This window comes from Choloepus didactylus, chromosome 21 (assembly GCF_015220235.1).
Source record: "Choloepus didactylus isolate mChoDid1 chromosome 21, mChoDid1.pri, whole genome shotgun sequence".
Taxonomy (NCBI): domain Eukaryota; kingdom Metazoa; phylum Chordata; class Mammalia; order Pilosa; family Megalonychidae; genus Choloepus; species Choloepus didactylus.
In genome coordinates this window covers 46,462,834-46,475,777 of record NC_051327.1, presented here as the reverse complement: position 1 = coordinate 46,475,777, position 12,944 = coordinate 46,462,834, and the positions used below count along the sequence as shown (strand labels likewise).

The 12,944-nt window shown below is 46.1% G+C and overlaps 1 long non-coding RNA gene across 1 annotated transcript; it reads left to right on the top strand.

Annotated features, from left to right (window-relative positions):
- Window positions 1-10,945: 10,945 nt before the first annotated feature.
- Window positions 10,946-12,564, top strand: LOC119517641. Its single transcript, XR_005213584.1, has 3 exons — window positions 10,946-11,139; window positions 11,393-11,508; window positions 12,053-12,564. It is a non-coding gene; the product is annotated as an uncharacterized LOC119517641 (long non-coding RNA).
- The last annotated feature ends 380 nt before the right edge of the window (window positions 12,565-12,944 follow it).

Here is a 12,944-nt window from a genome sequence, read left to right as displayed (position 1 = left end):
CAAAAACAAGCAAGGACAAGTAGAGAGAGGAAAGTGGAGATTGGGGGTTGGTGAGATATGGCAGGATGGGGGAGGGGAAGGGCTCTCTGTTCCCCTCTTGTCACCCCCATACCCTTCCTTGGCTCCCTTGGCCTGGCCTTCAAGGTCTTTGATCACCCAATCCCCGCCCCAGCCGGGAACATGCAACCTGCGTATAGTTTCTGTGAATCACCAACCCTTTGCTTGTGTGGTTCTCCTGTATAGAAGGCTGACTCACTCCTCCTGGCTCATCTTTTAACCCGTAAGTTGGTGTCCATTCCTCTTGGAAGCCTTCCTTGTATCCTCTGCCCCTGGCTGGGTGAGGGGACTCCTCTGGACTCTCCCAGCCCCCATGTTTCCCCTTTCCGTGAACTGATGACCCTGCGTTGTAAGTCTCCATCTCCAAGGCTCCCCCAGCCTGACAGGGAAGCAGGGACATGGTCATCTGCCCATCCCTAGTACCAGGCCAGGCACAAGGAAGGAAGACAGAAGCGTAACGGTGCCAGTTTGAAGCTCTGCAAAGTCAAGCCAAGGAGTCTGGTCTGCTGAGATCACCCCAGGATATGCCTGTGTCAGTGCCTCCCCCTCAAGGGGCTGGCTGGCCGAGGGGGTGGCTAGTACAGGGTGGGTGGAGAGAGGCCCCCAGTGCAAAGATCGTCCAGGTGAGGTGCACAGCCCAGTCCACTGACTGATGTCGTGACCCTTATAGCACCATTCTGGATACTGAGAAATGGGGGTGAATGAGACTGACAGGGTTCCTGCCTCCTGGAGTGCACAGCGTTGTATCTCAGCCTTCATCATCATCACCATCATCATCATCATCATCATTACTATCATCAACATTTATTGAGTGCTTACTGGGGGATTGGCCTTGTTCTAAGCTCTTTCTGTGTATTAACTCATTTTCTCTTTGTGAAACTCCCAGAGTGAGTGGTACTGTTTCCCCATTTTACAGATGAGGAATCTGGGGCACAGCAAGCTTAGGTAACTAGCTCAGGGTCACACAGCTAGTAGGGGCCAGTGCTAGGATTTGAGCCTAGCAATCAGGCTCAGAGCTGGGGTTCTGTACCATTGTCACCACCTCTAGTCTCAGGGGCTTGACACTTCCAGCTTATGAGACCTTTCCACTCCCTAGTTGCCTGGGTCCCTTACCAAGGGACCATCATCTCCATTTCACAGATAAGGTAGAAGGGAAGTAACACAATCACATTTTTAAAGCCCCTATCATGCTACTAGTCCCTTTAAACAGAGACATCATCTCATTTAATCCTTGTAACAACCCACTTCTATTGATGAGATTCAGAGTGGTTCGGCAACTTGTGAAGATCACACAACAAATGAAGTTGTAGAGGCCTTGAACTCAGGGCTGGCGCCGATATCTGGGCTGTTCCCTCCCACTCTGAGAGGCAGTTCCTTTGGTGTTTGTTCTAGCTTGCTAATGCTGCTGGAATGCAAAACACCAGAAATGGACTGGCTTTTATAAAGGGGGTTTATTTGGTTACACAGTTACAGTCTTAAGGCCATAAAGTGTCCAAGGTAACACATCAGCAATCGGGTACCTTCACTGGAGAATGGCCCCTGGTATCCGGAAAACCTGTGTTAGCTGGGAAGGCACGTGGCTGGCGTCTGCTCCAAAGTTCTGGTTTCAAAATGGCTTTCTCCCAGGATGTTCCTTTCTAGGTTGCAGTTCCTCAAAAATGTCACTCTTAGTTGCACTTGGGGTATTTGTCCTCTTTAGCTTCTCCAGAGCAAGAGTCTGCTCTCAACGGCCGTCTTCAAACTCTCTCTCATCTGCAGCTCCTGTGCTTTCTTCAAAGTGTCCCTCTTAGCTGTAGCTCCTCTTCAAAATGTTGCTCACAGCTGCACTGAGTTCCCTCTGTCGTGTCAGCTCATTTATGTGGCTCCACTGATCAACTTAGATCCACCCTGATTGGGTGGAGCAACACCTCCATGGAAATTATCCAATCAGAGTCATCACCCACAGCTGGGTGGGGCACATTCCAAAGAAACAGTCAAAGAATTACAATCTAATCAACACTGATAACATAGGCCCACACAAGATTACATCAAAGATAATGGCATTTGGGGGACACAATATATTCAAACTGGCACAGTGTCACAATATCTGCACCTCCATGTGTCCCCATGGTGGGGACATGTGGTCTGACACCACAATGGCCAAGCATGGGGCACAGACCCCACAGTGCTCTCCCAGCTCCGAACCCAGCCCCAGCCCAGCCCTTGACAGCCTTTGGGATCCCGCCAAGCTTCACCTCTGCTTCATGGAGCAGCACTAGGTGTGACGAGCGAGGTCAGAAAAAGAGCAGTAACCAGCCTGTAGTAGGAGTGTAGAATATGATGGGAAATTGGGGTGTTAGCTTGAAAATGGGGGGATAGTGAAGTTAGACCCAGCAGGAGTGTTGACGATTCAACACATACATACTGAATTCCCATTGTGTACCCTGAACCTCCCAGAGGAGGTGACACCTGAACAGATGTGTAGACCCTCTGAATAAATCCTCTAAAGCTGTGTTGAACAAAAGTGTGCTAACTAGATAAGTTGGTCCAGGGAACAGAATAGAAAGATGAGGAACAGACTCGTGTATAGACAGGAGTTTGGGATGTGATAAAATGACTATTCAAACATAGGAGGATAAAGATGAACCATTAAGAAAAAAAGAGCTATTGAAACAGCTGGCAAATTTTGTGGAAACATTTGTTAGATCCTGCAGTGAATGTGCTGGATGTCCCACCTGATCCCCTTGGTGCACCTGTCCCCAGCTACTGTGAGTGTCGGCTGCTAATGGCTCACAGCTGCCACCTTCTCCCTCCGACTGAGGGACCCCCACTTTACAGCCAAGGAAACGTGATGGGGGACCCACCACCATTGGCTATAGCATCCTGTTGTGGTGATAGGACAGCCTCGGGAAGGTGCAGCGCCATCCTTCCAACTGAGGGATACATGTTAAGCCAACAGCTGTTCCATCGTTCTGCACCCCAGGAGGGAGAATGCCTGGGGCTGGAAGCCAACGGGCAGGAGTGGGAGCGGCCACTGACCAGCACTCCCAAGGACCCCCTAGGGAAGCTGTGCTTCCAGTCCCCCCAATTTTGGCCCTGCGAATCTAAAGATCCTCAGTCCCAGAGTGGGGAGGGTGTCGCAGGATAATATCTCTACTGAGGAATCTAATAATGAGGATGCTGACTCCTTCTCTCACATTTTCTGTTCTAATAGTAAAGAATCACTTATTCCTTCTGACATAGAAGCATATTTAACAGAACTTTTACTTAAAAACACTCAAGTACAATTTCCAAATGATAAAAAGTAGAAAGGCCTTACTATAATAACTGGGATAGTTGATTCATAACTGTTCGAGTTTGCCAATGCTGCCAGAATGCAAAACACCAGAAATGGATTGGCTTTTATAAAAGGGGGTTTATTTGGTTAAGCATTTACAGTCTTAAGGCCATAAAGCGTCCAAAGCAATACATCAACAATTGGGTACCTTCACTGGAGGATGGCCAATGGCATTCGGAAAACCTCTGTTAGCTGGGAAGGCACAGGGCCGTTGTCTGCTCTAGAGTTCTGCTTTCAAAATGGCTTTCTCCCAGGACATTCCTCTCTAGGCTTCAGCTCCTCAAAAATGTCAATCTTAGTTGCTCTTGGGGCATTTGTCCTCTCTTAGCTTCTCCGGAGCAAAAGTCTGCTTTCAAAAGCTGTCTCCAAAATGTCTCTGCAAGCTAAAGCTCCTCTCTCAGCTCCTGTGCATCCTTCAAAGTGTCCCTCTTGGCTGTAGCAAGGTTGCTCCTTCTGTCTGAGCTTATATAGTGCTCCAGTAATTTAATTCGGACCTGCCCTGAATGGGTGGGGCAATACCTCCAGGGAAATTATTCAACTAAAGGTCTTGTCCACAGTTGACTGAATCATATCTCCATGGAAACACCCAAAGGATTCCAAAATCTAATCAACACTAATATGTCTGCCCACACAAGATTGCATCAAAGATAATGACATTTTGGGGGACATAATACATCGAACTGTCACTATACCCTTTAAGTCCCTTATTAGAAAATTATACTGAAGGAGAAGCTAAACAGTTAAAAGAACTGTGAATATTTTCAAGAAAGCAGAAAGGCCCTCTCAACCTTCTTAGATACAGATAACATGTAATCACCTAGTCCTCTGTGAAAACAGGATGGGCTACAGCTGTTACCTTAATCATAGAAAAGCCATAGATAATGTAGCAAGGTTGAATACAGTCCTAATCAAATGTATCTTTATCAATATGATGTAACGGCTAAACTAATCACAGAATAAAATGAAAAAAACCATATTTACAAGTTAGAGACAATAATAATCTCTTTTCTAATTTTTAGTCTTTATAAAAGTAAAAATATGTTATATTGCTCTTACAAAAATCAGAGCTTAACTAGTAAAAATATTATCAATAGAGTTTTACAGGCATTTAAGGCTAAGTCTCTGATAATGTGGATACCTTCCTTTGATCTTGAACCACTCATGGATTGAGATGCTTTGCTTCATAAAACATTTGCGTTCATAAATCATCATTTAATGTAAAAACAGAGTATGATTTGATTGAATGTAAATCAAAAGTTCTATAAATTCTCTGTAACTGAGACAAGAAGGAGCTCTCTGACATCCTGTCCAGCTGTGTCTGGAGGAGCGGGAGCTCCCAGGCTTGGTAATGTATCAATTAATTTTCACTTTGTAAACTTGTCCCTTTTACCTTAAGTGCTCTTTTTAGTAAAAATGTGTTAAAGGTGAATTCTTTTTTGAATGCTCTTTACTTTTAAACTATTGTCTGTCCCTATTCTTTTAATTGATTGGGAGGTTACTTGATAAAGCCCAAACCCATTGAATCAGGACCTGATTATGCTCAGGCCTTTTCTAAAGGAGATCATAGGTTTGAGGTGTAAAGAGAGGCTTCCCCCAGGTGTAAAGGGGTGCTTCCCCCAGGAGACACAGCAAGAGTCCCATTGAATTTTGAACTACAGCCATTGCCAGGTCACTTTTTTTCTCCTAGTGCTGTACCAGTAGAGCAGCCAGCAAAGAAAGGAGTTGCCACCCAGCAGGGTAATAGATCCCCGGGCATGGCAAGGACGTAGGACTGCTGCTACCCAACACAGGAAGGAATGTGTTTAGAACTCCCGAGATCCAATAAGGCATCTCCAGATCTTTCACACTGAGTTTTATTTGTAAATGGGCATAATAAATAATAAAGCATGAAGATCAGAGCCAACCCACCAGGCAAGCTACCTAGATCAGCAGGAATGCCACCTGAAGTGGGGAGGGGCTCTAGCATGGGTGGGTAACGGGGGAAGGAGGCCGTAGATATCAGTTAAGTCTCCAGAATCCACTCTCCTCTTCTAAGATCACCCAGAAATTGTGACCAATCAGAATCCTGGAGAAGCTGGGTCTGAATGGAGTGAAGTTAATGGGAGCAGCAAGTGGATCTGAGCAGAGCATGCTGTCAGTGCCCTGTCCAGATTCCCTTTACCCCAGCTGCTCCATCTCTGGGGAACTCCCTCGCCTCCCTCCCCACAGCAGACCTTGGCCCATGACCGGCATAGGCCTTAAGGTGGACTATCTCGATGGCATAATTTGTGCTCAAGGACTTCCTCTTGGATCAAACTAAAGCTAGTCACCAGCTGAGACCATATTCATGTTCAGCTTTTCCTCTTCTCCTGAGAACATTCCCCAAGTCACTTGATCAAGAATCCCAAGCTATGACTCTGCTTCTTGGGAACCTTCCCTAAGGCAGATCCCTTCCTCACACCATTAAAAAAAAATAAAATGTAGGTGGATTAAAGACCTAAATGTGAAAAAAACATATGAAATATATGAAATCCTTAAGCAAAAATACAGAATTTTTACAAGCTGGGGATAAGGGAAAGTCTTCTAAAGCGAGTCAGAAAACACAACACCCATAAAGCAAAACTAAAAGTTTGATAAATTTGGGTAAAAGGTTGATAAATATAACTATACTTTTTATTATTTTATTTTATTTTATTTTATATTTTATTTTATTCTTTACTACAAGTGTACCCAAATGTTGTGAGTGATTATTGGAGTGTGCTCATATAAGATCTCAAAGCAAAGTGGGATTTGGGTCATTCTAGTGGAGGACAGGCTTTGGGCAGCAGCAAATCCAACCCTTCAGCTGGCGTTCAGAGGTTGCCCTGGGTCTTGAGGGGTCAGGAAGCTGGACCTATTTGAAAAAAAGGGATGGAGGCGGGATCCCCAGTAGGAGACTGTCAGAGGTATTCCATGGGAGCTCAGGCTTCTCCACAGAGGAGTTTGGGAAGGATGCACTATTGTGCAAGAGGTCATGACCTTACTTACAGACCCTAGATTACGGGGAGAATTAATCCCAAACTCTAGTCTCTAGATAGAGGCTTGAGGCACCCTCCTTATTCTGGATTAGGCCAGGGATTTTGCATCATAGCTGCCTAGCGTGGAGTTTAGCCTTCAAAAGGGAATTCATACCTATTTGTTCAATCCAGTTGTTGTGGTCCTCAACCAACCTTAGAATTTTCCAGAAAGCTTTTTAATATAATTTGATTCTTATAATTATGTGTGTGTGCACATATGAATTTTTACAAATGTAATGCAGTCATTTTGGGTCAGGTAATTCATCTATATAGTTCAATATTCAAAAGGGCCAAAAGGGCATATATTCAGTGAAAGAGTCCCCCCCAGCTACCCAGTTCCCCTCCCTGAAGGCAACAGTATTTTCTTGTTTCTTCTGGATACTTCAGGGATATTTTATATATATGATCAAATACATATGTTTCTTTTTTGCCTTTTGAAAACAAATGGTAGCAATCACACACAATGTTCTGTACCTTGCTTTTCTCATGTAGCAATTTTGCTCTAAGATCATTCCATGTTAGTCATTTTTAAATCACAATTATGTATACTAGTTTGACAAGAAAGTGGCTGAAATATGTTTTTTTTTTTAATTTTCAGGTTATATTCTAAATTCATTGCATAATTTAGTACTTTAAGCCCATATTTTCTATATCCATACTAAACTACAAAACTTATTGCGATTATATTCTTAAGAATATATATTTCAAAGACTAACTCTCATTTTTATTAAAATCATACCTGTTCATTATAAAAATTCAAGCAAATAAGAAGAAAAGTACAAAGAACAAATCAACAAAACACCATATTTCACCATCCAGAAATAATCCTTACCATATTAACACTTGGTGAATATAATTCCAGACATCCCATTAGATAAATAAATAGATAGGAAAAATTTTATAACTGTGTGGTCATACTATATGTCCTATTTTAAAACAAAACATTACAGTAAATTTTACTTGAATTTAACAGAACAAACAAGGGAAACGGAAAGGATTGTTGTACTTCAGATAAATACTTCTCCACTGTAAATGACATTATTTCCTCACTCAATGGGTATCTTGGAGCAGGTGTGTGCCCAGAAAATCTTTTTAAGATTAGATTAAAATTCCATTCTATAAGATTAAGAAAAAAGACTGAAAAACATGGTGGAGGACATTATTTTTTAATCATGTTTAAAAAGTAGACAGTGCCTGTTAAGTGTTCAAGGAGCATGATGTTATAAGCATATACTCAAGTGTTCAGAAAGTGAATTGATACCCTGGTAGATAGGTAGATAGATAAATAGACTAGATAGATAGATAGATAGATAGATAGATAGATAGATAGATAGATAGATAGACAAAATGTTACGGTAAACGCGTCAAAATGTTAAAATTGGTGGATCTGGGTATCTGGGGGTGGATGGATAGGGGTATGTTGGAGTCCTCCACATGGAGTTTGTATTATTTTAGTAACTGCCAGTTGATTCCCTGCTGTATTAGTCACTCCCACTTAACTCAATACTTCTCCTATCCCCTGCCCACTACATTCAATTTTTGTTGCTTATACTATTTTTGTTCACTAATATTTGTAACATTTATTCTACTTTCCATTCTGAAAGTCTGATATCCTCAGTTGTTTACTCTTAGTTTGATATTTAAGTGTTTTCAACGGTAACCAACAGTCTTTTTGTGCTGTGGCCCATCTATTCCTGGGTTCTTTATTTTGACTCATCTTTTGATTGGCTACATTTCATCATCAAATAGCTTTTTCAAGGAAGGATCACGCCCTTTGCACTCTTCTCCACTTAGAGAGGAGTCCATGAGTGTCCCATGTCCTGCAGTGACTTAAAGGGAAACTTCCATAAAATCCAGAGCCTTTGCTGCAGGAACCCACTGAGACCAGAGATCCCAGCTCCCAGACAGAAAAGTCTTTTCTATGAAAAGAAATGGGGCACTATCTACATTGTAAATTTGAAGCGGTCCAAGAAGTTTCTACTGGCTACAGAAACGGCCAGCAAAAACCCAGCTATTGTTGGGCTCAGAGCGTCTAGAACCACTGGCCAAGGAGAGCTACTGAGGTGTTCTGCGGCCACCGGAAGCCACCCCCATTGCTGGGCAGTTTGCTTCCGAGAGTTTCACTAACCAGGTCCAGGCAGCTGACCACTTATTTCTCACAGGATTTTTCTGTTCACTTACACCCTGTTGTGTAAATCAAACTCCTCTCTGCTTTATGGGGATGTTGCCATCCCACGTGACAACAAAGAAGCTCACTCAGTGGGTATCTTGGAGCAGGTGCTCGCCCAGAAAATCCTCTGTATGGCAGCACTATTTCCCCCTAGGACCCACCGGAAGCTGTGCTTGTCATTAGGGCTGTTCATAAAACATTCCAGTTCTTCTCCTTTCAGGCACATGCAAAGACTTCCCTTCCGTGCCTCCTTTAAAGTTAGGTATGGCTAGGTGACTGGTCAGTAAAATGTGAGCAGAAAGGACATGTGTCACTTCTGGGCAGAAGCTCTAAGAGCCAGTGTGTTGTTTTCCCAAGTCCTCTTGCCCCATGATGGTGATCATGGAGGCTCCTGTTGAGATGGGGCCTCTGTCGGCCTGCCAACCATGCTGGACCTGCAGCACGAGCAAGAAACAGACCTTTGTTGTTACAAGCCACCAACATGTTTGCTAGCCTGCCCTGGATGATCGAGAACCTATGAACTTCTACAGAGACTCAGAAGAGATTGAGAAGGAAGAGCAGCCACTGCTAAAGAAGAGCCTCAGGGTGAATGGGCTCTGCCAGCTCCTGAATTCCACATGCTCATTCCAGAGTGGCAGACAGTTCTGAAAGTGGGCAGGTCCCCTCCATTCCTTTTCAGCAGCTCCTTACTGAAGACTGAATGGCCTGACCTGTTTCTGAAATTGGTCTGCAACATAGGAGACGACCACCACTGAGTTATCTTAAGCCCTCTTTCCAAAGGTTCTTAAACAAAATGCAGAAAACAAACCTCATTTTTGTACAAAGGACAGAGGGCTCATGGGTGCTATATTCCCTAAAGTCACTTATAGTGTGGGGGCTGACTGTTGTCTTTGTATTTTAATGTCCATATGGCTGAGTTATAGCTTTTTCAGTTCATGTTTTGAGAATACAATAATATCTGCTCATGGTAAAAATTTCAAACTGGAGAGCAGGATATAAAGTGAAAAGTAAAAATCTTTATATGCAGTGTCTCTACCATCGACCTACCCACCCAGCTGTGGGTGCTGACATAGCAACCAGCACTCCAGTCACAAAGTCTTGACCCTCAGCAGGCTTGTTCTGGTCATCTCAACTGATGGAGCAAGGCCACTAATGCTTACATTAGGACTAGAGCAAACTGGGTGGGGCCTGTGGGGAACTGGTGAATTTATGTCTTGTCCAAATGGGACAGCCACTGTTGAGCTCCAGCTGTTTCAGACCCAGTGTTGCTAGATTTCAGGATTTTTCAAAAGAAATTTGAAATCTGGCTTTGCACAAGGAATTTATTGTTGCTGCTGTTTTAGTATGTCATGTGGTCCAAACTAAACACATGCATAGACTGGATTTGATCACTCTGTGGCTGATGTAGTAGTTCTGAGCATGGGCTCTGGGGTCTGGGGTTAGAATCCTGGCTCTACCACTCATCTGTTCTAGGCCATTGTGAATATGATTTTTTTTTTTTTTTTTGAGCCCCCGTTTCCTCACCTATAAAAGGGGATCTATCTCATAGGATCCTTGCAAGGATCAAAGGAGAAGTGGAAAGCACTTAATAACGTATGAGGTAGACTCCTCATAAAGCTTACAATTTATTGGAAGAGACAACAAATGAATCTCATCTGGAAATAAGAGGAAGCCTTCCCCGAGACAGTGGCATTTAAACAGAGTCCAGAAGAGTAATAGTTAACTGGGTGGAGAAGTGGGATAGGAGGTAGGGAAGGGTCTATCAGGCAGAAGAAAGAGCTCTAGAGAAAGCCCTAAAGCAGTCATGCAAGCAAAAGGAGACAGATCTGAGAGTCAAGGATTTCGTGATTGATAAAGTGCGAGCTGGAAGGACCCTCAGTTCAGCCTGAGGCCAGTCTCTGCAAATTTGGGACTTCATACCACACTGGCCACCAGTTAACTTCCCTACCAGAAAAACTACACCCACCAGTTCTTCCCCAGGGCCCTCAGCCCTTCTCCCAAACACAGAAGAGGGAGGGAAGCACAGGGGGCTTTCTTGGAGTCAGACAGGATAGGTTGCCTGAAAGATGTGAGTAATTTTCCAGGTAAAGGAGGATTAAGAAAGGTAAGATGGCACAGACAGGAAATGTAGGAAGCAGCCCCACTTGCTTTGGCAGGTGAGGTTTCCTGGGGACACCTCTAAGGCTGGCTGAAGAGCAGGCAGGGGATGAGACTGGGCAGGATGCAGCACGTACAGCTCCAAGAGGAATCCGACGGGTTTGTAGTACCTCAGTGAAGTAGAGAATGGGCGCCCCCTGGAAGCAGAGCTCGGTAGTGGATGCTTGAGGACGCATGAGAATGGGGTGCGGTTAGGGGTGGGTACTCAAGATGGGGGTAGCTTGCCGGCCACAATGCTCTTCTTACAGGGGCTAACTCTGTCGGGAAACATGGATTCCTGGGATCCCAGATCGGTTGGGCTGGAAAGGACCACGGAAAAGGAACTACCCACATGTGCCCCTGCCAAGCCCTGAGCGGGGCATATTCCTGAACATTGTCTTGCTTAATCTTAACTCTGCTTCGAGGTAGGTATCATTATCTCCATTTTTCAGATAAGAAAAACCGAGGTTTAGTGATTTCCCAAGGAAGGGAATTTGACTCCAGAGCATTTTCCCTGGAGCCCTCACGACTTGGAAGTCACTAGTCCCCTGAGGCTTGCGATCAAGCACCGGGTGTGAGGCGCCCAAGCTTCCCAAGGAACAGCGGCGTGACAGTACTCCAGCACAGAACCACGCCTCCCTTGTCGCTACGTACTGAGTGCTGTTGCTTTCCTTTAAGAGCCTTCTCGTGAACTATGACGGGAGACGAACATGATATATTCCTGGATCGCCGGGCCATCATTCTCCTTCACCGGTGCCGTTCCCCTCTGGTGACAAATTCTCCCCTTCGGCTAGGTAATGATGGCTTGGGACTACATTTCCCAGCAAGCCGTTCAGAATGGGCTGGCGGGGAGAGGGGGAAAGAGGCTTTCCGTTTCCGTCGGCTCGCAATTTGGTCGTGTCCGCGGGTGACGCACATTTCAACGGCCAACGTCCTTTCTCTGCAGTGCCAAGGCAGGGACTACGCGTCCCAGCAGGCTGTGGCGCACAGGGCGAGCGGGTAGGCTGCCATCTTTGCTGTAGTCCTTCTCCCAATTTCCGCAGAGAGCAGCCTTAAAGCGTGGACTACAAATTCCATGTGCCTTCTCACCATTCCTTGGGTTGCCATCTTTGCTGGAAGTCCCCGCCCCCCGTTTCCTTTCCATTGTCTCGGCCGAAGATAATAGCTGGGGAACTAGGAAGACTGCAACTCCCGTCATGCTCTGCGCTGGGGTGGAGGATTTGATGTTAAGAGGTGGACAAGGTGCCCAAGGTGGTAGAATAAAGCGACGAGGAGAAGCCAGGAGGCCTGCCATCTTTATGGTAGTCTCCTTATCCTCCTGGTTCCTCTATTCTGTAGGAACAAAAGAAGGCCAGAAAACTACTATTCCCATCGCACCTCATAAGACCGACTACCAGTCAGGTGTACGCCCCTCTTTCGCCATCTTGCTTGTAGTCCTCGTTTCTTTTCACCTTTCCATTGTTCCTGACTAGTAGAAATGGCAGCGGGAAGATAGCAGATGGACTGCGACTCCCGTCAGGTACCACACACGCGGAGGGTTGTGGACAAGAGGGCGTGTGAATGCCTGGGAAGGAGGTCGGGTAGGGGGGGAGAAGGCCATCTTGTTTTGTAGTCACCGTTCCCGCTCCTTCTCAATGTTCCGCAACCGGGAGACCTCGGGGCAACCGGACTACTCAAACTCCCGGCAAGCCTTCGCATCCGGCTGGCGCTCCCTCCGTCCATCTTTTTTGTAGTCCCCGCCACCCCAGCGGCCCCTTGTTCCCACGGTAGCACTGGTGTCCGCGGGACTACGACTTCCGTCGTTCCCTGCGCGAGTTCGTCCTGGAAAGTGGAGGTGGTGCGGGCAGGAGGGGGCAGGGGGCGGGGTTCCTCTGGGAGAAGGAGGGAGTAAAGAGGAGGAGGAGGGAAGGAGGAGGGGGGGGGAGGGGAGGGGGAAGAGAGGAGGAAGGAGGAAGGAGCTGAGGAGGGATGAGAGAGGCGGCCAGGGCCCCGGGCCGAAGCAGCGCGGGGCCGGGGGACCAGGGGGGCTGAGACAGCCCAACTGCCCCGTTCCCCCAACCCCTGCCCCTCTCCATCCCTTCCCTCTACCGTCCCGCTTGAGAGGGGGACATTTATTCAAATTTTATTTAAATCCCTATCTCCCGAGGGTCGCGCGCTGGGGGGAGGAGGTAGAGGGCGGGGGCGCGCGCAGGCTGGGGGGGGCGGGGCCGGAGCAGCTTCCTTCACCCCC